This window comes from Rana temporaria, chromosome 12 (assembly GCF_905171775.1).
Source record: "Rana temporaria chromosome 12, aRanTem1.1, whole genome shotgun sequence".
Classification (NCBI taxonomy): Eukaryota; Metazoa; Chordata; class Amphibia; order Anura; family Ranidae; genus Rana; species Rana temporaria.
This window is the reverse complement of record NC_053500.1, coordinates 96,794,960-96,821,571: the sequence shown is the minus strand read 5'-3', so window position 1 is coordinate 96,821,571 and position 26,612 is coordinate 96,794,960.

Here is a 26,612-nt window from a genome sequence, read left to right as displayed (position 1 = left end):
TTTCATTCGTTTTTTTATTTTTTCGGAAATTCGCAAATAAAACGGAAAAAACGAATGAAACGAAAACGAAAAACACGAATTTTCGGAAATTCGGAAGTTCTAAAAATTCGGAAATTTCCCATTTTCGAATTTTAGATTTTAGAACTTTAGTATTTCGAATTTTACAATCTTGAAATTTCGAATTTCTTAAATTCGGAAATTTCGAATTTCTTAAATTCCGAATTTCGAAAATTATAATTTTTTAAATTTTTTAATTTTTCAAATTTTTCAATTTTCAAATTTTTTATTTTTCGGATTTTCGAAATTTCGAATATTTCAATTTTCGAAATTTCGCATTTCGGAAATTCGAAAATTGAAAAATTCGAAATTTTCAAACTTTCGAATTTTCGTATTTACGAATTTCGAAATTTCGAAAATTGAAAAATTCGAAAAATTCGAAAATGTTCAATTTTTCATTTTTCTAATTTTCCATTTTCGAACTTTTCAATTTTCGAATTAAATTGAAAAATGCGAAAATTTAAAAATGCAAAAATGCCAAATTTCGAAAATTAAACAATTCGAATTTTCTAAATTTCGAATTTTGAATATTTAAATTTCGAGAATTGAAAAATGCGAAAATTCGAAATTTCGAAAATAAAAAAATGCGAAAATTCGAAATTTCGAATTTTTAATTTTTTTTTTAAATTCGAAAATTCGGAAATACGAAAACTCGAATTTTTTCAAATTTAGAAATTGGAAAATGTAAAAATTCGAAAATTGTCAATTTTCGATTTTTTTAATTTTCGAATTTTGAAAAATTGGCAAATTCGAAAATTCTAAATTGTTTAATTCGTAAATTGGAAAATTCGGAGTTTCGAAAATTAAAAAAAATAAAAAGTATCGAAATTTATTCATAAATTAAAAAATTCGTAAATACGAAAATTCGTAAATTATAAAATTCGGAAATACGAAAATTCGGAAAAATGGACGGCCGCGATTCTGCATTTCTTAGGATAAGGTAAGGGATCGTCAAGACACAGTCAGGCATGTCATAAGGGAACAGCGAATTTGGCATGTAATGGGGCACAGTGAGTCTAATATGCGCTTTGGTCAACACAAGATCGGCAGTAAAACACCGACAAGAAATCTATGATTTCATCCTTCAACACGATCTAGACTGCCTCTTCATCACAGAAAGCTGGCTGACAGCCGACTGCAACACCATTCTAGCAGAATTGGTGCCAGCAAATTATCGCATTCAAATGCAAAACAGAGTGGGGCAAAGAGGGGGGGGGCCTGGCGGTGATCCACAAGACTCACCTCTCGATCACCAAACCAGTCCTTCAAAACTCGCTTCCATTCATGGAAACCCTCACTCTGCAGCTGCAAACAAATCCCCAAGATACGGTCCATATGCTACTTTGCTATAGACCACCAGGCCCAAAAACGCACCTTCTCACTTCATTGACTGAATTCATCTCCACATATACCCTAAACATCGAACACCTTTTGGTGCTTGGGGATTTCAACCTCTGGGCCAACTCCTCGCTGGACCCCGTAGCCGACGCCTGCATCAACCATCTGGAAGGATTAGGTCTGCAGCAACTAATACAAGGCCCCACTCATGCCTCAGGCCATACGCTCGATCTCATTTTCAAACAAGATTTGGAAATTGCCGTCCTGGGAAATGAGCCGCAACCATGGACCGATCACCATGCCATCAAATTCGCAATCACCAAAAATGCCAGCCCAAAAAAAACGACAAAACCGGTGACAACTCACTGGACTAGATCTCAGAAGAAGCTCCACTCGGAACTCTTCAAAACAACACTAGGGAACAAAATAAAAACAACCCAACAAAAACAAACAGCCACAGAAACACTTGACGCCATCAACAAGGCGCTACTACAGTCAGCTGACTTAGTAGCACCAAAACGCAAAACTTGCATCCGGAAAAACAACTCCAGCTGGTTTAATGACCAGCTGACGTTGCTAAAGCAAGAGCGTAGAAGAGCAGAAGCTGCATGGAAAAGGTACTCTTCAGATAAAAACCACACCATTTACAAGATAATAACAAAGAAATATCACAAAGAAATCTTCACGGCCAAAAAAAATCATTTCTCCAACATCATCGCAAATGCCCTTAACCGCCCCCGAGAACTCTTCAAGCTGGTCACTCAGACTATGAATCCAGCTTGTTTAGAGGCCCCCAATTCTGATTCACAAGAATTTTGCAACGAATTATCGGATTATTTCATTCATAAAATTGAAAAAATCCGTGAAAGTATTCAGCAAAATGGAACCGTCACCAACTCCCCACCAAATCACAAACCTAATACCCACATAAATCCGTCTCAACCACCAAAATTCACTCTAAAACCCATTTCCATCGATGCCACTAAAAACATCATCGGGACTCTGCGTAATAGCACAGCACCCAATGATATCATCCCCACTAAACTGCTGAAAGAAAGTGCCGATATACTGGCACCAGCTATCACGCAGCTCATTAACCAATCATTCAAGGAGGGCATGGTGCCCACCTTGCTAAAACAAGGTACAATAAAACCAATTCTAAAAAAAACTACCCTCGACCCCAAAGACCCAAACAACCGGAGGCCCATAACAGCTCTAAGGGCTCTTTCACACATCCGTTCCGTTCGTCCGTTTTTTGGACGTCCGTTAACGGACCGCAATGCTTCCCTATGGGGTAACGTCCGTTAGCGGATAAGCATCCGCTAACGTCCGTTTGCGTTAAGTTCCGTTTTATTGGACGGAAGAAAACCCTATTTTTCTTCCGTCAAAAAAACGGAACGGACGAAAAACGGATGATCCGTTTACCATCCGATCCGCTAATGCCGTGTGCGGCGTTTGGTATGAATCCTGAGGGGGAAGTCCTTAGGTCTGGTATGGGTTGTAAGGAGACCCCCCTACGCCGAACCCCTACAATCCATACCAGACCCGTATCCAAAGCACGCTACCCGGCCGGCCAGGAAAGGAGTGGGGACGAGCGAGCGCCCCCCCCCTCCTGAGCCGTACCAGGCTGCATGCCCTCAACATGGGGGGGTTGGGTGCTCTGGGGCAGGGGGGGCACACTGCGGCCCCCCCCCCACCCCAGAGCACCCTGTCCCCATGTTGATGAGGACAGGGCCCCTTCCCGACAACCCTGGCCGTTGGTTGTCGGGGTATGCGGGAGGGAGGATTATCGGAATCTGGGAGCCCCCTTTAATAAGGGGGCCCCCAGATACCAGCCCCCCACCCTAAGTGAATGGATATGGGGTACATCGTACCCCTACCCATTCACCTGGAGGCAAAAAGTTAAAGTTAATAAACACGACACAAGGGTTTTTAAAATAATTTATTAGTCTGCTCCGGAGGCCCCCCTGTCTTCTTTATTAGCTCTTTTACCAGGGGGGCTTCTTCTTTGACGTCTTTGGGTGGGGGCCGCTCTTCTTCGCCGCCGTCTGGTTCTCTTCCACCGCCAGGGGGGGTCGCTTTTATAAAAGCGCCCCCCCGGCGTATTTCCTCCGACGTCTTCGGCGGGGGGTGGTGTGCTTCTTCTTCCGCTATCTGGGTCCGGGGGGTCTTCTCCGCTCTCCGGGGGTCTTCTTCTATGTTCGCCGCTCTCCGCTGTTGACTCGGCGCACCCCGGTTCTTCCTCCCGCTGTCCGGTGCCTTCTCCTTCAGCGCTGAACGTCTTCTTCTTCTGTGCTGTGACGTCGTCTTCTTCTTCTCTTCTCCCGATGTTGACACATCGCCTCTTCTCGCTGCAATGACGGGTGCACGGCTTGCATCGGACTTATATAGGCCTCACAGTCCCATCATGCTCCGGTACCTACCCACGTGGGTAGGTATCACATGGGTAGGTACGGAGCATGATGGGACTGTGAGGCCTATATAAGTCCGATGCAAGCCGCGCACCTGTCATTGCAGCGAGAAGAGCCGGCGTGTCAACATCGGGAGAAGAAGACGACGTCACAGCCCGGAAGAAGAAGAATACGTCACAGCACGGAAGAAGATGAAGACGTTCAGCGCTGAAGGAGAAGGCACCGGACAGCGGGAGGAAGAAGCGGGGTGCGCCGAGTCAACAGCGGAGAGCGGCGAACATAGAAGAAGACCCCCGGAGAGTGGAGAAGACCCCCCCGGATAGCGGAGAAGACCCCCCCCCGGATAGCAGAAGAAGAAGCCCCCCCTGAGAAGCACACCACCCCCCGCCGAAGACGTCGGAGGAAACCCGCCGGGGGGTGGGCGCTTTTATAAAAGCGACCCCCCCGGCGGTGGAATAGAACCAGACTGCGGCGAAGAAGAGCGGCCCCCACCCGAAGACGTCAAAGAAGAAGCCCCCCCTGGTGAAAAGAGCTAAAGAAGACAGGGGGCGGCCTCCGGAGCAGACTAATAAAATATTTTAATACCCTGTGTTTTTTTATTTGTGTTTATACCACTTTTCTTGCAGGTGAATGGGTAGGGGTACGATGTACCCCATACTCATTCACTTAGGGTGGGGGGCCGGTATCTGGGGGCCCCCTTATTAAAGGGGGCTCCCAGATTCCGATAAGCCTCCCGCCCGCATACCCCGACAACCAATGGCCAGGGTTGTCGGGAAGGGGCCCTGTCCTCATCAACATGGGGACAGGGTGCTCTGGGGTGGGGGGGGGCCGCAGTGCGCCCCCCCTGCCCCAGAGCACCCAACCCCCCCATGTTGAGGGCATGCAGCCTGGTATGGCTCAGGAGGGGGGGGGCGCTCGCTCGTCCCCACTCCTTTCCTGGCCGGCCGGGTAGCGTGCTTTGGATACGGGTCTGGTATGGATTGTAGGGGGACCCCCTACACCATTTTTTCGGCGTAGGGGGGTCTCCTTACAACCCATACCAGACCTAAGGGCCCGGTATGCTCCCGAGGGAGGAACCCATGCCGGATTTTTAGTTAAAATCCGGCGGGGACTTCCCCCTCAGGATTCATAACAAACGCCGCACACATGTAGAATTGGCGGGAATCCAAGTCGGATCTCCCATCGCTTCTATGATGCGCTTGCTGGAATGTGCTTTTACTATTCCAGCGAGTGCGAGATGTCGGCACCCTGTCGCCGAGAATCAGAGCGATGCACATACATTCTCGGCGGCAGGCACTGTATGTAAAAAGCCCCCCAAAAAAAACGGATGAAAAAACGGATGGAAAAACTGATGGAAAAACTGATGAAAAACTGATGAAAAACTGACAAAAAACGGATCAACTGATGAAAAAAAAACTGATCTAAAAAACTGAACTGACGTGTGAAAGAGCCCTTAATGTCTTCTCCAAGGTAACGGAGAAAGTAGTTGTACAACAGCTGCAACTGCATTTAGACACCCATAAATTACTCGATCCGTTTCAATCTGGCTTCCGTCCGGGTCACGGAACAGAAACGGCGCTGCTTAAAATATGGGATGACGCTCTAGAGGCCGCAGACGAAGGAGAATCTTGTCTCCTGATACTGCTGGACCTAAGCGCGGCTTTTGACACTGTAGACCAAGGACTACTACTGGCTAGGCTAGCTGAAGTAGCCGGAGTCGCTGAATGTGTTTTACCCTGGTTCTCCTCCTTCTTGGAAAACCGATCACAAATAGTGAAACTGGGGTCTTTCACTTCTGAAAAACGTACGGTGTCATGCGGAGTCCCTCAGGGATCTCCCTTATCGCCCGTATTGTTTAATATCTATCTTCGCCCTCTCAAAGGACGCCACCAACACCACAACCACCACCATACGGTATACCCTCCGCTTGAGTCACAGGAATTATTTTCCGATCCATCAGAAGACATTTCGGATGTGCAGCCATTCTTGGCATTGGATCAAGAAGAGAAGGTAGCAACAGCCGCTTATGAAAAAAACCTTGGACCTATGAAAAAATTGGACTGCGTCACTTCCGGTGCTCCTACGTCATGAGCACAGCTGATCGCGGGTCCACGGCCCATGCGACGCGCAATGCGCAGATGCTTTTTTTGTCCGGGAAAATAATAGACTCGGGTGGGCGGGGGGAGGTGGAGCAAGATAAAATCATAGACTCGGGTGGGCGGGCGGAGGCGGAGCAAGATTCTTAATGGTATTATCGGCAGCACCGCCTCCAGCCCCATCCCTAACACACACTAGCCTGCTCTGGAGAAGGGGGGCGTGCCCCTTGTAAATGGTCCCAAGGTCAAGAAAAAATATAGAGCCGCCCCGCCCCTAGCCTGCTCTGCTGAAGGGGGGCGGGCCCCGTTTATTTCAATGGCAGGTGCAGGAAAAGTATGGAGCTCTGCCTGTGGGAGCAAAATACACGTGCCCGTCATACGCAGCAATTGTGCTGTCTGTAACCATGGCGGCTGGTGCTCAAAAATTTAGGGGAGCAATTGCAGCCTCACTGTGCCCGTCAAATGCAGCCATTGTGCCCTCCATATGCAGCCAGTGTGCCCATCATACGCAGCAATTGTGCCCACCATTTGCAGCCACTTGTGCCCACCATATGCAGTCACTTGTGCCCACCATATGCAGTCACTTGTGCCGTCATACGCAGCCAGTGTGCCCACTATTTGCAGCCACTTGTGCCTGTCATACGCAGCAGTTGTGCCCACCATATGCAGTCACTTGTGCCCTTCATACGCAGCCAGTGTGCCCACCATATGCAGCCACTTGTGCCCACCATATGCAGTCACTTGTGCCCGTCATACACAGCCAGTGTGCCCACCATATGCAGCAACTTGTGCCCATCGTACGCAGCCACTGTGCCCACTATTTGCAGCCACTTGTGCCCATCAAACGCAGCCATTGTGCCCACCATATGCAGCCACTTGTGCCCGTCATACGCAGCCACTTTTGCCCACCATACACAGCTACTTGTGCCCACCATACACAGCTACTTGTGCCCGCCATATGCAGCCACTTCTGCCCACCATATGCAGCCACTTGTGCCCGTCATACGCATCAATTGTGCCTACCATTTGCAGCCACTTGTGCCCGTCATACGCAGCAATTGGGCCCACCATTTGCAGCCACTTGTGCCCGTCATATGCAGCCAGTGTGCCCACCATATGCAGCCACTTGTGCCCGTCATACGCAGCAATTGTGCCCACCATATGCAGCAATTGTGCCTGTCATACACAGCCACTTGTGCCCGTCATATGCAGACATTGTGCCCGTCATACGCAGCCATTGTGCCCGTCATTTGCAGCCACTTGTGCCCGGCATACTCAGCCACTTGTGCCCATCATTTGCAGCCACTTGTGCCCAGTCATACTCATCCAGTGTGCCCACCATATGCAGCCACTTGTGCCCGTCATACCCAGCCAGTGTGCCCACCATATGCAGTCACTTGTGCCCATCATTTGCAGCCACTTGTGCCCATCATACGTGGTAATTGTGCCCACCATTTGCAGCCACTTGTGCCTGTCATACACAGCCACTTGTGCCAATCAAATGGAGCCACTTGTGCCCATCATATGCAGCCACTTTTGCCCATCAAATGCAGTCAGCCCGTCATACACAGCCAGTGTGCCCACTATTTGCAGCCACTTGTGCCTGTCATACGCAGCAGTTGTGCCCACCATATGCAGCAACTTGTGCCCATCGTACGCAGCCACTGTGCCCACTATTTGCAGCCACTTGTGCCCATCAAATGCAGCCATTGTGCCCACTATATGCAGCCACTTGTGCCCGTCATATGCAGCAATTGTGCCTGTCATACGCAGCCACTTGTGCCCACCATACACAGCCACTTCTGCCCACCATATGCAGCCACTTGTGCCCGTCATACGCATCAATTGTGCCCACCATTTGCAGCCACTTGTGCCCATCATACGCAGCAATTGGGCCCACCATTTGCAGCCACTTGTGCCCGTCATATGCAGCCAGTGTGCCCACCATATGCAGTCACTTGTGCCCGTCATACGCAGCAATTGTGCCCACCATATGCAGCAATTGTGCCCGTCATACACAGCCACTTGTGCCCGTCATATGCAGACATTGTGCCTGTCATATGCAGACATTGTGCCCGTCATACGCAGCCATTGTGCCCGTCATTTGCAGCCGCTTGTGCCCGTCATTTGCAGTCACTTGTGCCCAGTCATACTGTTATACCTGAAGGGTTTCACATGTACTGGCACTTTAAGGCTGGCTCCACCCAGCAGTGATGACAAGGGTCAAGGGGCATAGTAGCCATCTTAGAGAGAGCACATGTAAAAAACAGAGATATGTATTGTCCTGAGATGCATGTTGCAGTGTACAGCCTGTACTGAATAAACATCCATTGTACCAGACCAGAGTCTTGTGTCCCTCACAGCACAGAGGATATAACAGTGGCGACGAGGATGGGATTTACAAAGTGTCTATCAGTCTGAGAGAGGGACAAAGACATTGTGTATTGTCACCTGGATAAAAGCAATCACAGATCCCAGCAGGAAAATGTCATTAATCGGGACATTAAGTGAGTTTGATGGAGAACAGACATCCTGGAGTTCCTGGGTTGAGAGACTGGAACAGTATTTCAGTGCAAATGACATCCCAGACAACAGGCAAGTAGCAGTATTTCTGACAGTGGTTGGGGCCAAGACATATGACACTCTTAGGGATCTGCTTTCCCCTGTAAAACCAGCAGCTAAGACATTGGCAGAGCTGCTGACACTGCTAGAGGATCACTTCCAGCCTAAACCACTAGAAATTGCAGAAAGATTTCGCTTCTATCAGAGGCAGCAGCAGACAGGTGAAGAGATTAAAGCTTATGTGCTCGCCCTTCGCAGACTAGCCTCTACCTGTTCTTTTGGGGACTACCTACCTACTGCACTGAGAGATAAGTTTGTCATGGGACTGAATTGTGAGTCAACACAAAAGAGACTGTTAACAGAGAAAGACCTTACCCTTACAAAGGCAATTGAGATAGCTTCAGTGATGGAAATGGCTGTGAAAGATACAGAGGAATTGAACCCCCAGAGCAGAAGGGAAGAGGTGAAGCAGGAAGTTTTCAGAACAGCAGTCAAACCAACTGCTGCAAACTGGAAATACAGACCCCCACCGAGCCGGGAGTCAGCTTGCTACCATTGTGGGAATACAGACCATGACCACAAAGTCTGCCGGTTTAAGGATCAGACATGTCATAATTGCGGTAGGACCGGCCATCTGAAACGAGTTTGCCGTAGCAAGAAGGTGCGAGATAAACAACCTCTGAACCCCAAGACAAAGACATATATGGTGGGATATGTCTATATATACATATATGGTGGGATATGATATGGTGGCACTATGACCTCCAGAAGCCTCTCACCTTGGCTTGTGATGCCTCACCCTATGGTCTGGGGGCGGTACTATCTCACATCTTACCAGATGGGTCAGAAAAACCAGTGGCATTTGCCTCCAGGTCTTTGACAAAAGCAGAAAGCAATTACTCACACATTGACAAAGAGGCTCTTGCGCTGATATGGGCAATTAAGAAGTTTCATTTTTACCTGTATGGTAGGGATTTCACCATACTGACGGACCATAAACCACTCCTTCAGATCTTTAGCCCTGACAAAGGCATCTCCCAGACTACTGCGGCCCGCCTCCAACGCTATGCCCTATTCTTGGGGGCATACAGCTACAAAATTCAGTATTGTGGTCATGATGCCAATGCTAATGCGGACGCTATGTCCCGACTGACAGGGAGGTCCATGGACTCTTCTCCACCAGTCAAGAGTTGTCGTTACACCAGCCTGTCCTTCTTGTCTTCTGGGGAGATAGCAGCCCATACAACCAAGGATACCTTTCTGAAAACCATACTCTCCTGGGTACGTTCCGGTTGGCCTGCAACTGTCACACAGGAGTATGAACCTTATTTCCGTAGGCGTATGGAATTATCTGTGGCTGGCAACTGTGTTTTATGGGGAGACCGAGTGATCATTCCACAGACCCTCCGGAGACACATTCTGGACTTGCTACATACTGGTCATCCTGGGAGCACACGTATGAAACAAAAGGCCAGAGGCTATGTGTGGTGGCCAAACCTAGACTCAGATATCACAACATATGTGAATGCTTGTGCTGGATGTGCACAAACGGCAAGAGACCCTCCTCGAGGGTGCGTCCAGCCCTGGACTTGGCCCACGGTTCCTTGGTTTCGCCTACACTTGGACTTTGCAGGCCCGATCAGAGGACACACCTTCTTGATCATAGTGGACGCCCATTCAAAGTGGCCTGAGGTCATTCCTGTTACTCAGCCAACGACTAGGGCAACAGTTTCCATACTGTTACATCTCGCTGCTACGTTTGGATACCCCAGAGAAATCGTCACAGACAACGGTGCACAATTCACCAGTCAGGAGTTTCAGCGTTTCCTGACTGCCCACAACATCAAGCACAAGTTGACCGCACCTTACCACCCGGCTACAAATGGTCAAGCAGAGCGGTTTGTGCAGACTTTTAAACGCTATTTCAAAGCTACAGTGGCTGCAAGTAAACAACAGTCCCTGTCACCCCAACAGCTGGACTCCTTCCTTTCTGCTTACAGAAACACACCACATGCAACCACTGGGAAAACTCCAGCAGAACTCCTTCTGGGGCGGCAGCCATGGACTGTTTTGGATATGCTCCGCCCTCAAACAGTCCAGGAACATGTACTACAGTCCCAAGACAAGATGGTCCAACACAATGAGCTCCCCCGATTCACAGCCCAACAAAAAGTATGGGCCAGATCTTATGGGGCTTCCAACATCCGTTGGCTTCCTGCTGTCATTGCAGAGACCTTGGGACCCAAGATGTACAAGGTACGCCTGGAAGATGGTTCCATTTGCAGACGTCATGCGGACCAACTGCGTCCTCGTTCTCAACTGCCCGAATCCCTGATGCTGGCTGAACCACCAGTGTCTCAAGGATCTGCTCCCAGCGAATCAGGATGCACAGACACTGATGATTGTGGGGACTCTGAACTTTTGAACTCATCTCCAACAGAGCCCTCCAGCTCTGGTCCGGAGGTCTGTTTACCCTCTGAGCTGGGGGATCCCTTCTTGGCCCCGCCGGTACCCATTCCGGCCAGCCCTGTTTCCTCCGGTCCCGAATCGCTGGATGCCCGGCCTCAACGACACTATCGCCCTCCTGACCGGTTTCAGTTGCAAGAGCGGTTACGAGACTTTCGACAGGGCCGACGGAAGTGATCCGATGACATATTAACCCTGCAACGGTTCCTGGAAGCTTGAAGTCCCATAATTCTCCTGTGTTTGGAGGACTGTTATTGGACAGTTAGCAGTTAATGTTTTGTGCCTGTTATTGTTTTGTTGTGTTTTTTTTAGGTATGGATGGAAGGTGTTATACCTGAAGGGTTTCACATGTACTGGCACTTTAAGGCTGGCTCCACCCAGCAGTGATGACAAGGGTCAAGGGGCATAGTAGCCATCTTAGAGAGAGCACATGTAGAAAGCAGAGATATGCTATTGTCCTGAGATGCATGTTGCAGTGTACAGCCTGTACTTAATAAACATCCATTGTACCAGACCAGAGTCTTGTGTCCCTCACAGCACAGAGGATATAACACATACGCAGCCAGTGTGCCCACCATATGCAGCCACTTGTGCCCGTCATACCCAGCCAGTGTGCCCACCATTTGCAGCCACTTGTGCCCGTCATACGCAGCCAGTGTGCCCACCATATGCAGTCACTTGTGCCCATCATTTGCAGCCACTTGTGCCCATCATACGTGGTAATTGTGCCCACCAGTTGCAGCCACTTGTGCCTGTCATACACAGCCACTTGTGCCCATCATATGCAGCCACTTTTGCCCATCAAATGCAGTCAGGCGCATCCCCCGGCTGTCACTTCACTAATCCCAAACAAACCTCCCCCCGGGGGGGAGGGAACCGGGTGTGGCGACACTTATCAAATGACGGCACTTCCTCCCCCTCTTCTGTAACGGTGGCTGTGGCTCCTGTATCTGCTCGGCTCCTCAGGCTTCCTCCGCCATGTCTCCTTTTCTGCCAAAGCTTTAGGCATCCAATAGGATCACCTAAAGCTTTGACCAATCGGGGGACAGGTTTTACTGACCTGCCTGCTGATTGGCAAGGAGAAACTTTAGTGTGAATATAGCCTCTGGCTCTAATCACGTGCTTCAAAATACACACCCCGCCTATCCCCGCCATAGTATTTCATGTGTCCGGCGTCCTGAAAGGGGCCGGGCACATGAATAGGGAGGGCGGCAGAGGTGACGGGGGCGGTGCCCATGCATTGTGGGCCCACCATGCAGGGGCCACCACTGGTCTTTGATCTCTGTCAAGTGCTGGGGTCTGGATCGCCTCTGCTGCTTTTCCTCCAATCGGGCCAAAGAAGCTGTGTGCGAGTTTACCTATAGACCTCACACTGGAGACTTGTACACCATCATCATGGCATCCCAGGACGGTGGGTACGAGGTCACGGGAGGGCACAGCGCATGTGACCCTTTGGGGTCACTGGTGGCTTAGGAAGAAGGAGAGGGCCCCTGGGTGGATGTGGGAGAAGGAGACGGCACCTGGTTGTTTGGAGGAGAGGGCCCCTGGGTGTCCGTGGGAGAAGGAGAGGGCACCTGGGTGTTTGGAGGAGAAGAGGGCCCCTGGGTGGCCATTTAGTGAAGAAGAGGGCCCCTGGGTGGCCGGGGGAGAAGGAGAGAGAACCTGGGTGGTTGGCAGAGGAGTGGGCCCCTGGCTGTTTGAAGGAGAAGGAGATGGGCCCCAGTGTTGGCCAAAATTGGAAGAGCTGATCCTTGGGTGGTCGGAGGAGGAGAGGGTGCCACCCTTCTCCCCTTAGGACGGGGACAGACACCCTTCTCTCCCCAGCGGTAGGGCACACCATTCTCTCCCCCGGAGGACGGGGACACCATTCTCTCCCCCTGGAGGACGAGGACACCATTCTCTCCACCGGAGGAGGGGGAGAACATTCTCTCCCCCGAGGACGAGGACACCCTTCTCTCCCCCAGAGGATGAGGACACCATTCTCTCCCCCAGAGGACGAGGACACCATTCTCTCCCCCGGAGGACGACGACACCATTCTCTCCCCCGGAGGTAGGGGACACCATTCTCTCCCCAGAGGTAGGGGACACCATTCTCACCACCAGAGGACGGGGAGAACATTCTCTCCCCCCAGAGGACGAGGACACCATTCTCTCCCCCGGAGGACGAGGACACCATTCTCTCCCCAGAGGTAGGGGACACCATTCTCTCCCCAGAGGTAGGGGACACCATTCTCACCACCAGAGGACGGGGAGAACATTCTCTCCCCCGAGGACGAGGACACCATTCTCTCCCCCGGAGGACGGGGACAACATTCTCTCCCCAGGAGGATGAGGACACCAGGGCTGGACAGGGAGAGGAGGTGAGCGCTGCGGGGAACCAGAGCATCATGAGGGACGGGGGACAGAGGCGCATGGGGGACCAGAGCATCATGGGGGGGGATAGAGGAGCAGGAGAGGAACAGAGAAGCATGTGTGGGAACAGAGAAGCAGGGGGGTACCAGTGGAGCACAGGGGGGACCAGAGAAGCATGAGGGTACAGAGGAGCATGGGGGGGGATAGAGAAGCATGTGGGGGAACAGAGAAGCAGGGGGAGGACCAGAGGAGCAGGGAGGGGGACAGAGGAGCATGGGGGAGACCAGAAGGAGCATGGGGGAGGGGACAGACAGCTGACTCAACAGCTATGGCCTGGGAGTTTCTCACTTCTGCCTAATCTTTTCCCATTAGGGGTGAAATAATGTCTAGCTTCCCCACTGGTACTGTCTATAAGAGTACCAGTACAAGCCGTTCTACTCCTAATAAAGTAGAACGGCTAATGGCTAGTGAAGGGGGAGGGGGGGCTTGGATGGCCATCGGTGTTGGTCGGCTGAGGGGGGTCTTGTCCAGCTGCCATGGGAGAGACCTGTCAAAGTGGATGAAGTCCAGGGCATCATTTTTGTCCGAGTCCAGCCCTGGTGTCCTCGTCCTCCGGGGGAGAGAATGGTGTCCCCGTCCTCCGGGGGAGAGAATGGTGTCCCCGTCCTCCGGGGGAGAGAATGGTGTCCCCGTCCTCCGGGGGAGAGAATGGTGTCCCCGTCCTCCGGGGGAGAGAAGGGTGTCCCTTACCTCTGGGGAGAGAAGGTTGTCTGTCCCCATCCTAAGGGGAGAAGGGTGGCACCCTCTCCTCCTCCAACCACCCAAGGATTAGCTCTTCCAATTTTGGCCAACACTGGGGCCCATCTCCTTCTCCTTCAAACAGCCAGGGGCCCACTCCTTCTCTGCCAACCACCCAGGTTCTCTCTCCTTCTCCCCCGGCCACCCAGGGGCCCTCTTCTTCACTAAATGGCCACCCAGGGGCCCTCTCTCCTCAACACCCAGGTGCCCTCTCCTTCTCCCACGGACACCCAGGGGCCCTCTCCTCCTCCAAACAACCAGGTGCTGTCTCCTTCTCCCACGTCCACCCAGGGGTCCTCTCCTTTTCCCTAAGCTACCAGTGACCCCAAAGCAGGTCACACATGCGGTCTGCCCCCCCGTGACCTGGTACCCACTGTCCTGGGATGCCATGATGATGGTGTACAAGTCTCCAGTGTGAGGGCTATAGGTAAACTTGCACTCAGCTTCTTTGGCCCAATTGGAGGAAAAGCAGCGGAGGCGATCAAGACTCCAGCACTTGACAGATATCAAAGACCAGTGGTGGCCCCTGCATGGTTGCATGGTGGGCCCACAATGCATGGACACCGCTCCCGTCACCTCTGCCGCCCTCCCTATTCATGTGCCCGGCCCCTTTCAGGACGCCGGAAACATGAAATATTATGGCGAGGATAGGCGGGGTGTGTATTTTGAAACACGTGATTAGAGCCAGAGGCTATTTTCACACTAAAGTTCCTCCTTGCCAATCAGCAGGCAGGTCAGTAAAACCTGTCTCCCGATCGGCCCAAAGCTTTAGGCAATCCTATTGGATGCCTAACGCTTTGGCGGAAAAGGAGACATGGCGGAGGAAGCCTGAGGAGCCGAGCGGATACAGGAGCCACAGCCACCGCTACAGAAGAGGGGGAGGAAGTGCCGTCATTCAAAAAGTGTCGCCACACCCGGTTCACCCTCCAGGGGGGGAGGTTTGTTTGGGATTAGTGAAGTGACAGCCGGGGGATGCACCTGACTGCATTTGATGGGCAGAAGTGGCTGCATATGATGGGCACAAGTGGCTCCATTTGATTGGCACAAGTGGCTGTGTATGACGGGCACAAGTGGCTGCAAATGGTGTGCACAATTGCTGCATATGACGGGCACAAGTGGCTGCAAATGGTGGGCACACTGGCTGCGTATGACGGGCACAAGTGGCTGCAAATGGTGGGCACACTGGCTGCGTATGATGGGTACAATGGCTACGTATGATGGGCACAATGGCTGTGTATGATGGGCACAATGTCTGCGTATGGTGGGCACAAGTGACTGTGTATGGCGGGCACAAGTGGCTGTGTATGATGGGCACAATTGCTGCATATGGTGGGCACAATTGCTGCGTATGACGGGCACAAGTGGCTGCAAATGGTGGGCCCAATTGCTGCGTATGACGGGCACATGTGGCTGCAAATGGTGGGCACAATTGATGTGTATGACGAGAACAAGTGGCTGCAAATAATGGGCACAATGGCTGCCTATGATGGGCACAAGTGGCTGCATATGGTGGGCACACTGGCTGTGTATGACGGGCACAAGTGGCTGCATATGGCGGGCACAAGTAGCTGTCTATGACGGGCACAATTGCTGCGTATGACGGGCACAAGTGGCTGCATATGGTGGGCACAATGGCTGCGTATGATGAGCACAAGTGGCTGCATATGGTGGGCACAATGGCTGCGTACGATGGGCACAAGTGGCTGCATATGGTGGGCACACTGGCTGCGTATGACGGGCACAAGTGACTGCATATGGTGGGCACAACTGCTGCGTATGATGGGCACAAGTGGCTGCATATGGTGGGCACACTGGCTGTGTATGACGGGCACAAGTGACTGCATATGGTGGGCACAACTGCTGCGTATGACAGGCACAAGTGGCTGCAAATAGTGGGCACACTGGCTGCGTATGACGGGCAAAAGTGACTGCATATGGTGGGCACAAGTGGCTGCAAATGGTGGGCACAATTGCTGCGTATGATGGGCACACTGGCTACATATGGTGGGCACACTGAGTGCCTATGACAGGCACAAGTGACTGCATATGGTGGGCACAATGGCTGCATATGGTGGGCAAACTGGCTGCATATGGCGGGCACACTGGCTGCATATGCCGGGCACAGTGAGGCTGCAATTGCTCCCCTGAAATTTTGAGCATCAGCCGCCATGGTTACAGACACTGCTATAGCATTTTCCCTGATCTCCTGTATATGTATTTTGCTCCCACAGGCAAAGCTCCATACTTTTCCTGCACCTGCCATTGGATATAAACGGGGCCCGCCCCCCTTCAGCAGAGCAGGCTAGGGGCGGGGCGGCTCTATATTTTTCTCGACCTCGGGACCATTTACAAGGGGCACGCCCCCTTCTCCAGAGCAGGCTAGTGAGCGTTCGGGACGGGGCTGGAGGCGGTGCTGCCGATAATACCATTAAGAATCTTGCTCCGCCTCCGCCCGCCCGTCCGCGCCCATTGAAACACCACAATGGAAGGTCCCAGGAAGGAAATTTTTATCACAGAAGGGCATCCCAGAGCTATATGGCCATGTTCAGCGGCAAGTGAATGTATCTTTGGCACATAGTGTCGGTGCCAAGATACATCTGACCACAGACACATGGTCTAGCAAACACGGGCAGGGAAGGTATATAACTTTCACTGCCCACTGGGTGAACATTCTGACGGCCGTCAAGCATGTAACCTGTGGCACCCATGTAGATTTGGTTTTGCCGCCACAGATTAGATACAGGCCTGCCTCTTCTCCTCCTCCTCCATTCTCCCTGTCCTCCTCGGCTGACTCCTCATTTTCCAATGCTACCGTCTCTTGCGCTGCGCCGCCCAAGATCCCCAGAACCTATTCGACATGCCAGTTGAGACTTTGCCATGCTGTGCTGCGTCTGTTGTGCCTGGAAGACAAGAGCCACACTGGTCCTGCACTTTCAGCTTTGCGTTCACAGGTAGATCAGTGGCTAACACCGCTCAATTTGACAGTTGATAAAGTGGTGTGCGACAACGGTGCCAATCTGCTGAAAGCGCTGAAACAGGGCAAAATTACACACGTGCCATGCATGGCACACGTCTTGAACTTGGTTGTGCAGTGATTCGTTGCCAAATACCCTGGGCTCCAGGACATCTTGCGGTAGGCCAGGAAAATCTCGGCCCATTTCAGAAGATCTTACACGGTCATGGCTCGCCTTGCTGACATTCAGCGGTGACACAACCTGCCCGTCAGACGTCTTATTTGTGACTGCCCGACGCGATGGAACTCGTACGAACTCTGCGGCAGGACAGGTTCTGGGAGCTTGTTTTTTTTGCACCGTGCCAGTGGCTGCTCATGCATGACTCATGCAGACTTCTGCAGCCATTTGATGAGATCACCAAACTGGTCAGTCGCAGCCAGGGCGCCATCAGTGACATCGTACCTTACGCCTTCTTTCTGGAGCGTGCATTGCGTTGTGTCATTGATCAAGCCGTTGAGGAGCAGGAAGATGAGGAAGTCGCAATGCTGGATGAATTCCCACGGGGGCTACTCCACCTGAGACAAGTCAAAAACGGGAGTCTGAAGAGGAGCCAGAGGAGAATGGTGCCGGGCGGAGGAGGAAGAGCATGCTTTAAACCTTTCTGGGATCCCTGGTGTTGTCCGTGGATGGGGGGAGGAGAACGAGGACGACGTTATCCTGGATGATGAGCAGGAGCCGGGCCAGTACAGTGCTTCCAGTTTAGTGCAAATGGGGGCCTTCATGCTCTGGTGTTTTAAGAGCGACCCCCGTATAAAAAGCATAGTACTGGGTGGCAAACAAAACCAGTACAAAACCGGTACAAACAAAACATGGTGGAAATGTTACCACCATCACAGAGGGCTATCAGAATGCAGCACTTCTAGGCCTTGCTTCGAGAAATGCTGCATTCTGCTTTTGCGTCCGCTGGTAGAGGAATTTCCACTCACAGAGAAACAGTTTCGGGTACCAATCCAACAGCGCCTGCAAGAAGAGGGCGGTTTGAAGATGTCTTAGTCACTAATGATATGAGATCATTCTTTCAGCTGACCCATCGACAGCTGTCCTCCGGATCCAGCATCAGGGAACACCTAGACCGACAGGTGACCGACTACATCGGGTTAACGGCCGATGTGGACGCACTGAGAAGTGATGAACCCCTGGACTACTGGGTGGGCAGGCTTGACCTCTGGCCAGAGCTTGCACAATTTGCAATGGAACTGTTGGCTTGCCCCTCATCCAGTGTCTTGTCCGAAAGGACGTTCAGCTCAGCAGGGGGGGTCGTGACCGATAAGCGCACTCGCCTAGCTCACAATGTTGACTACCTCACTCACATTTATAAAAATAAATGAAGCATGGATCTTGGAGGAATTCAACACATGTGACCAGTAGACCATGTTTCATTCAAATTCTGCTGAACGCCTGTGGGATAATTCTTTGGGCCTGTACTGGCCGACACTTTATTCTGTATCCGGTGAATGCCTAATATACCACCAGCCACAGAATACAAAGTTGTTTGCTGCTCGGTGAACGCCTGTGGTCGTGGGCAAATTTTTGGGGCCTGTAATGGCCGACACTTACTTCTATATCCGTTGAATGCCTAATGTACCACCAGCCACAGAATACAACGTTGTTTGCTGCTCCGTGAATGCCTGTGGCCGTGGGCTAATTTTTGGGGCCTGTAATGGCCGACACTTACTTCTGTATCCGTTGAATGCCTAATGTACCACCAGCCACAGAATACAAAGTTGTTTACTGTCCGGTGAATGCCTGTGTCCGTGGGCTAATTTTTGGGGCCTGTAATGGCCGACATTTACTTCTGTATCCGGTGAATGCCTATTGTACCACCAGCCACGGAATACAAAGTTGTTTGCTGTCAGGTGAACGCCTGTGGCCGTGGGCTAATACTATATGTACTCTCAAAGTACCTGAGCTATATTGCCTCTCATACGCAATTAATACTTGTTACTATAAATACTATATGTACTCTCAAAGTACCTGAGCTATATTGCCTCTCATATGCAATTAATACTTGTTACAACTAATACTATAGGTACTCTTAAAGTACCTAAGCTATATTGCCTCTCATACATTTCTATTAGTTGCCAGTACAACTTGTGTATTATACGTGTATCCTCAAAGTACCTGAGCTACACTATCTCTCGTATGCGATTAATACTTGTTACTACAATTACAATTTACTACGTGCTTGACAGAAGTATAAAATACTTATAGGCCTCATCCTAATTGTTAAACATGTTCGCTCTAACTTTTCTATGCTAGGGGTTGATGCTATTTCATAGCATCTCCCCTAGTGGCCTAAATACATCTCTACATGGTAAGGTTGATATGATGTAGAGAACCCCCAAACTCCTGTTGCTAGGCGTGACGCCTGGGATCCCTTACTGATAATCACCTGCATGTAGTAGTGTATTGCGATATTGACCTTGAACTAATTTTAAACGACAAGCCTTGGTCGCATGTTGTAATGCGTCCATGCTTAGTAGTTCAACGCCTTTCTTTATGTGACACAGAGATGATGTATAGATCCCCCAAACTCCTGCTGCGAGGAGTGACACCTGGGGCCTAATACTGAGTTGTCGCATAGAGAACAACGCCGTTCACCAGTGCTGTTACAATGCCTAATGTACCACCAGCCACAGAACACAAGGTTGTTTGCTGTCAGGTGAACGCCTGTGGGCTAATTTTTAGGGCCTGTAATGTAATTTTTAGGGCCTGTAACAGACATGGGACAGGACCCAGGTCCCCAAACACTTTTTAAGACAATAACTTACATATTAGCCTTTAAAATTAGCACTTTAGATTTTAAACGTTCCAGTCCCATAGACTTTAACGGGGTTCTAAAGTTCACAGGTTCTGGTGCGAACCGAACAGGGGGGTGTTCGGCTCATCCCTATTTGGGACCTCACTGCAAAGTATATTCCCATGGGCAATACGTTTAAAAGGCTAATAATAAATAATAAATAAATGTGGCTCACGGTCAAAGTTAAAAAAGCTATAAACAATAAGAAATGAGCTTTTAAAAAATATAAAAATTAAGGAACACTAGTGTCTTTTAAATGTTACAAAGAATATAACAGGATATGTAAAAAGGAAATCAAGGATGCAAAAATTCAAAACGAAAGACAGATTGCAAAAGATAGTAGGACAAACCCCCAAAAAATCCTTAAAAAAAAATTTATAGTAAAAAGGTCAGGTCTGAGCATGTAGGCCCCTTACAAAATAATCTTTGGGTGACTGGGGACAAAGAGAAGGCTAATTTATTAAATGCTTTCTTCAGCTCTGTGTATACAGTGGAGCATGGGGGAGCTCATGTCCATAATGGGGGTTGTAGTGACAAAGTCCCAAATCCACAATGGCTCAAAAGTGATATGGTCCAGAAATATTTAGACAGAAGAAAGGTGGATAAAAGCACCTGGACCAGATGGCATACACCCACGGATCCTAAAAGAATTGAGCTCTGTAATTTCAAAGCCATTGTATCTAATTTTTAGGAACTCATTGATGACAGGAATAATACCACTGGATTGGCGCAGGGCCAATGTGGTGCCCATATTTAAAAAGGGCAAAAAGTCTTTACCAATAATTATAGACCTCTTAGTTTAACTTCTATAGTTGGGAAGATACTTGGGAGATTAATAAAAGACCACATAGATGAGTTCTATTTAAGCAACAGACATCATGGATCATGAAAGACAGAAGCTGTCAGACAAACCTGACTTCTTTGAAGAGGTAAGTAAAACCTTAGACAGAGGCTTGGCTGTGGACGTGGTATACTTGGATTTTGCAAAAGCGTTTGATACAGTTCCGCACACACGGCTCTTGTGTAAGGTAAAGTCTACAGGATTGGAAATATCAGTTTGTAAATGGATAGAAATTTGTCTGAAAGACAGAATTCAGAGAGTAGTGGTTAATGATTCTTACTCTGAATGGTCTAAGGATATCAGTGGTGTACCCCAAGGTTCAGTGTTGGAACCCTTACTTTTTAATATCTTTATAAATGATATTGGGTGTGAAACCAAAAGTAACATTTCTGTCTTTGCAGATGACACCAAGCTATGCAGTGGAATAACGTCCTTACAGGATGTCTCCAATTTACAAGCCGACCTTGATGCTCTGTCTAATTGGGCGACTAAGTGGCAGATGAGGTTTAATGTTGATAAATGTAAAGTTATGCACTTGGGGGCGAAGAATATGCATGCATCACACATACTAGGAGGAGTACAACTGGGGGGATCCGTAGTGGAGAAGGATCTGGGGCTTTTGGTAGATCATAAGCTCAATAATGGCATGCAATGCCAAGCTGCGGTTTCCAAAGCAAGCAAAGTCCTTTCTTGTATTAAGAGAGGTATGGTCTCCAGAGAGAGAGAGAGAGAGATAATTTTGCCCCTGTACAAATCATTAGTAAGACCTCATCTGGAATATGCAGTTCAGTTTTGGGCTCCAGTTCTCAAAAAGGATATCTGGGAACTGGAGAAAGTGCAGAGAAGGGCAACCAAACTGATAAGAGGCATGGAGGAGCTCAGCTAAGGAAAGATTAGAAGAACTGAATTTATTCACTCTGGAGAAGAGGAGAATAAGGGGGGATATGATCAACATGTACAAATATATAGGGTCCATATAGTGAACTTGGTTTTGAGTTATTCACTTTACGGTCAACACTGAGGACAAGGGGGCATTCTTTACGTCTAGAGGAAAAGAGATTTCATCTCCAAATACGGAAAGGTTTCTTCATAGTAAGAGCTGTGAAAATGTGGAACAGACTCCCTCCAGAGGTGGTTCTGGCTAGCTCAGTAGATTGCTTTAAGAAAGGCCTGGATACTTCCCTAAATGTACATAATATAACTGAGTACTAAGATTTGTAGGTAAAGTTGATCCAGGGTAAATCCGATTGCCTCTCGGAGGATCAGGAAGGAATTTTTTCCCCTGCTGTAGCAAATTGCATCATGCTCTGCTGGGGTTTTTTCTCTGGATCAACTGTGGGTATGGAGTTGGGTGTATGGGATTGTACCATGTTTTTTTATTTTGTTTGTTTATTTTTTTTGTGGTTGAACTGGATGGACTTGTGTCTTTTTTTTTTACATGTAACTATGTAAGTATAGCCCTGTATTTCTAATCAAATTTAATTATATTTATTGTTTATCGCAGGGGGTGAGCATATGTTGCATGACTTATGCATTTTCGACATGCGTTTTTGCATAGGGTGTATTAGTATCGCCCTGTATTTCTAATTTATTTCTATTTATTGTCCATTGCAGGGGATGAGCATATGTTGCATGACTTATGCATTTGACTTAAGCATTTTTCGACATGCGTTTTTGCATAGGGTGTATCAGTATCGCCCTGCATTTTTAATTTATTAATATTTATTGTCTATTGCAGGGGATGAGTATATGTTGCATGACTTATGCATTTTCCAAATGCGTTTTTGCATAGGGTGCATCTGTATAGCCCTGTATTTCTAATTTACGCCGACGTAACCTAGAGAGGCAAGTACAGTATTCACAAAGCACTTGCTCCGTAAGTTACGGCGGCGTAGCGTAAATGGGCCGGCGTAAGCCCGCCTAATTCAAAGTAGGCAAGTAGTGGGCGTGTTGTATTTAAATTAACCGTGACCCCATGTAAATGCATGGCCGAACGAATGGCGCATGCTCAGAATCACGTTGAATTTACTCCCTAAGATACGCCGGCTCAATGCCTGTGACGTGAACGTACGACTTACGTAAACGACGTAAAAATATACGCTTGTTCCGATGTCCATACTTTGCATTACCTGTGCCTCATATAGCAGGGGTAACTTTACGCCGGACGTAAGCCTTACGTAAACGGCGTAGCTTAATACGACGGGCGCAAGTACGTTTGTGAATCGGCGTATCTAGGTCATTTGCATATTCAACGTGTAAATCTACAGAAGCTCCCCTAGCGGCCAGCGTAATTATGCACCCAAGATACGACGGCGTAGGAGACTTACGTTGGTCGTATCTTGGCCAAATTCAGGCGTTTCTTGTTCCCTGAATAGGGCGCATAGATTTGACGGCGCATCACAGAAGTCGTCTGTGAATCCGACCCATACTCTTTTGAAGAATATTCAACAGCTTCCCATTTGTGTATATTTGATCATTTAGGAGGTTCTCTTATATTAGTGTCCGATTTGTAATTTTTTTATTTTATTATTGGAATATTTTATTGCCGTACAATGCACTTTAATCAGTCATGTTGTAACACTATGAACCATGTAGATACATTGGCCCGGCTTCACGTAGCACTTACGCCGACGTATCTCGAGATACGTCGCGTAAGTGTAAATGTGCGCCGTCGTATCTATGCGCCTGACTTTGAAAGCAAGATACGCCTGAAAATAGGCTTCATCCGACCGACGCAAGTTTCCTACGCCGTCGTATCGTGGGCGCATATTTACGCTGGTCGCAAGGGGCGCTCCCATTGATTTACGATTAGAATATGCAAATGAGTGGGATACGCCGATTCACGAACGTACTTGCGCCCGGCGCATTAATATACGCGGTTTACGCAAGTCGTACGTCCGGCGTTAAGTTAAGCCTCAAAGCAGGTGTAAGTCATGTTAAGGTATGGACCAGGGAACAGCCGTCGGATTTTACGTAGTTTATGTAGTAGTACGTGAATAGGGCTGGGCGTAGGTTACGCACACGTCGTAGGCAGTGATTCGACGTATCTTAGGGAGTATTTCCGACGTGATTCTGAGCATGCGCACTGGGATGCGTCCACGGGACGGCGCATGCGCCGTTCGTTCGGCCCATCATTTGCATGGGGTCATGCTTCATTTAAATGGATCACGCCCACTTCCACCTACTTTGAATTAGGCCGGCTTACGCCTACAAATTTACGTTACGCCGGCGCAACGTTGAGAGCATTTGCTTTGAGGATACTGTGCTCGCCGCTCTGCGATACGTCGGCGTAGCGTATATTCGATACGCCGGCATAACTATGCGCCGTTCTACGTGAATCCGGGCCATAGTGCTTGAGTCAGATGATATTTCTGTCTAAAACACTTGCATATAGAATATCAGCGCTTTGCAATCACAGGGATATGGTGTGTGCGCAGATGCTGGATCAGGTTGTGAACGTGTCCCATAGGAAAACATGTAAATGAACTGTAGTGTGTTTCTGCAAAAAGCACCAAAAAACAGAGCTGTGACCCCAGGCCTGAGATGTTTAGTAACATAATGGGGTTAAAAAAACTAAAATAAGTACACAAAGAGCAAATAATTGCTACTGTATAGGGTAATTTTTTTTTACTGTGGGACAGTGAAAGTAATATTTACAGTAGCAATTTGTTTTTTGTACTATAAGGCCTCGTACACACGATAGGTTAAACAGAGGACACCGGTCTGATGGACCATTTTCATCGGTCAAAACCAGTCGTGTGTGGGCCCCATAGGTTATTTAACCATCGGTTAAAAAAAAAGCCAACTTGCTTTAAATTCCTAACCGATAGGTCAAAACCGATCGTTAGTAGGCACAACCATCGGTTAAAAATCCACGCATGCTCAGAATCAAGTCGATGCATGCTTGGAAGCATTGAACTTCGTTTTTTTCAGCACGTCGTTGTGTTTTACGTCACCGCGTTCCGACACGATCGTTTTTTTAACCGATGGTGTGTAGGCGCGACGGACCATCAGTCAACTTCATCGGTTAACCGATGAAAACGGTCCATCAGACCGTTCTCATTGGATGGACTGATCATGTGTACGCGGCTTAAAAATGGCTAATTTTTTTTTTAACCCCATTATGTCATTGGCCGATTAATCGATTATGAAAATTGTAATCGATTAATTCCATAATCGATTAGTTGTCGATTAATCAATTAGTTGTTTCGGCCCTAGACGAGAGACCTTGATTGAGTGCACATCTCGGGTCCGCTGTGACCGCAAAGCACTGCAGAGCCATCATATACACGTTTGCTGTGATTTTTCAAGGCTGGTTTTTAAAGTTCGTCATGTGAGTGTAATGATTGAAGTGTTTGTGTGGATTTTAATAAATTGGTCGTTACTATTTTAACTAACCACTATTGGAGCACTTTTTCTTATTTACATGTATGGATAAACCCTGAGTTGAAACACAGTTGTATATTGGATGGTCGTTTTGTCCTGAGTTGAAACACACAGTGGATGGTCGTTTAACCCTTTGGAGTTCTAATTAACAAGCTCTTGAGGCGAACACGAGAGTGGGAGGCAATTTTAGCTGGTGAGTGCGATTCCAGAGGGGTGGTGTCACAAGCACGGCGGTGGGGTGGAAGATTTTAAGAAGATTGAATCTTGTTTGAATATCACTTCACTTTATGGACTATTAATTTATTTATTAATTAGTCACATGTCACGTGGGACTATATATATATATATATATATATATATATATATATTTCTCTTTCTTTCATGGACGGACACAGCCTTAATCTTGACTCAGGGGGTATTAGCCTTCCTTTAGGAGTGACTAGGCAGAAAATTATATACAAAAGGTTAACTTATCATACACACCCTATAGCCCCGCCCCCTCTGCATCTGGGTATAACCCCTCTCTCTGCATCTTGCAGATCAGTTTTTTTCTGCCTAGCTTCAGGAGAAGACATGGCTCCCTTCAGGCCCATGGCTTGAAGGCTGTTAGTTCAAGATTCTGGATTTTTATTTAATTTTTTTTCCTGCGATCTTCGATCAACTGCCGACTGGGCGACAGGCTGGATCCTGGATCCTTGTATTCTTCCCAGTTTCAGCCATCGAGCGTGTGCCGACCATAGCTGCGCGCTGGGTCGTCCACGACATGCCCGTCGCTCTACGGGTGGCCGGTGAGCTATACGCTCCAGGGCTTGCATAAAGACCGGTCTGCAGGGCAGAGTCGCAGTAGACTGGCCGACAGTCATCTCCGTTACCATGCGGAAGATGCACTGTCCAGGATGCTCCAGCATAAAACCACAAGAGGGTAAGTAGCTACTACCATGCTTCGGCAAGAAAACAGCTGGGCATCCCTGGAGAGGTGAGTAAAGGGCTCTATATTTCCCTTCTCCCCTCCTTCCTCCTCCCTCAACTGCTGAGATGGGGGTTCCCCTGGGGAGCCCCACCTGAGAACCAATATATTTTATAAAGTGCATAGATTTTGCTTACTTGTGTCCATACTGTCAGCTGCTGCTTCCCTCTTTCCATGTAGAGAGCTGCATAAGAGATTCTGCTGCTGTGTGCCGGCGACCATTTTTCCTGTGACCACATGCTGGATTGTTTGCATACTTGGCGGCCATTTTCTTGTAGCCGCACTGTATTGGCTCTACTTGGTTCGGCGGCCATACTTCTGGGGTCTATATGTTACTACAGCGGCCATTTTCTTGTAGCCACCCAGCGCTCTGGAGATGTCGCTCACTGCGGTGCCCAAGGGGGCTGTACCGAATCTCCCGGCTGCTCAGCAGCCTATGCTGTGCCAGAAAGGGCGCTTAAATGGCTACTCTGCAGCAGCATTCCATGAAGCTGGGGCCTCTAGCGTCCCGCTCGGCGGCCATT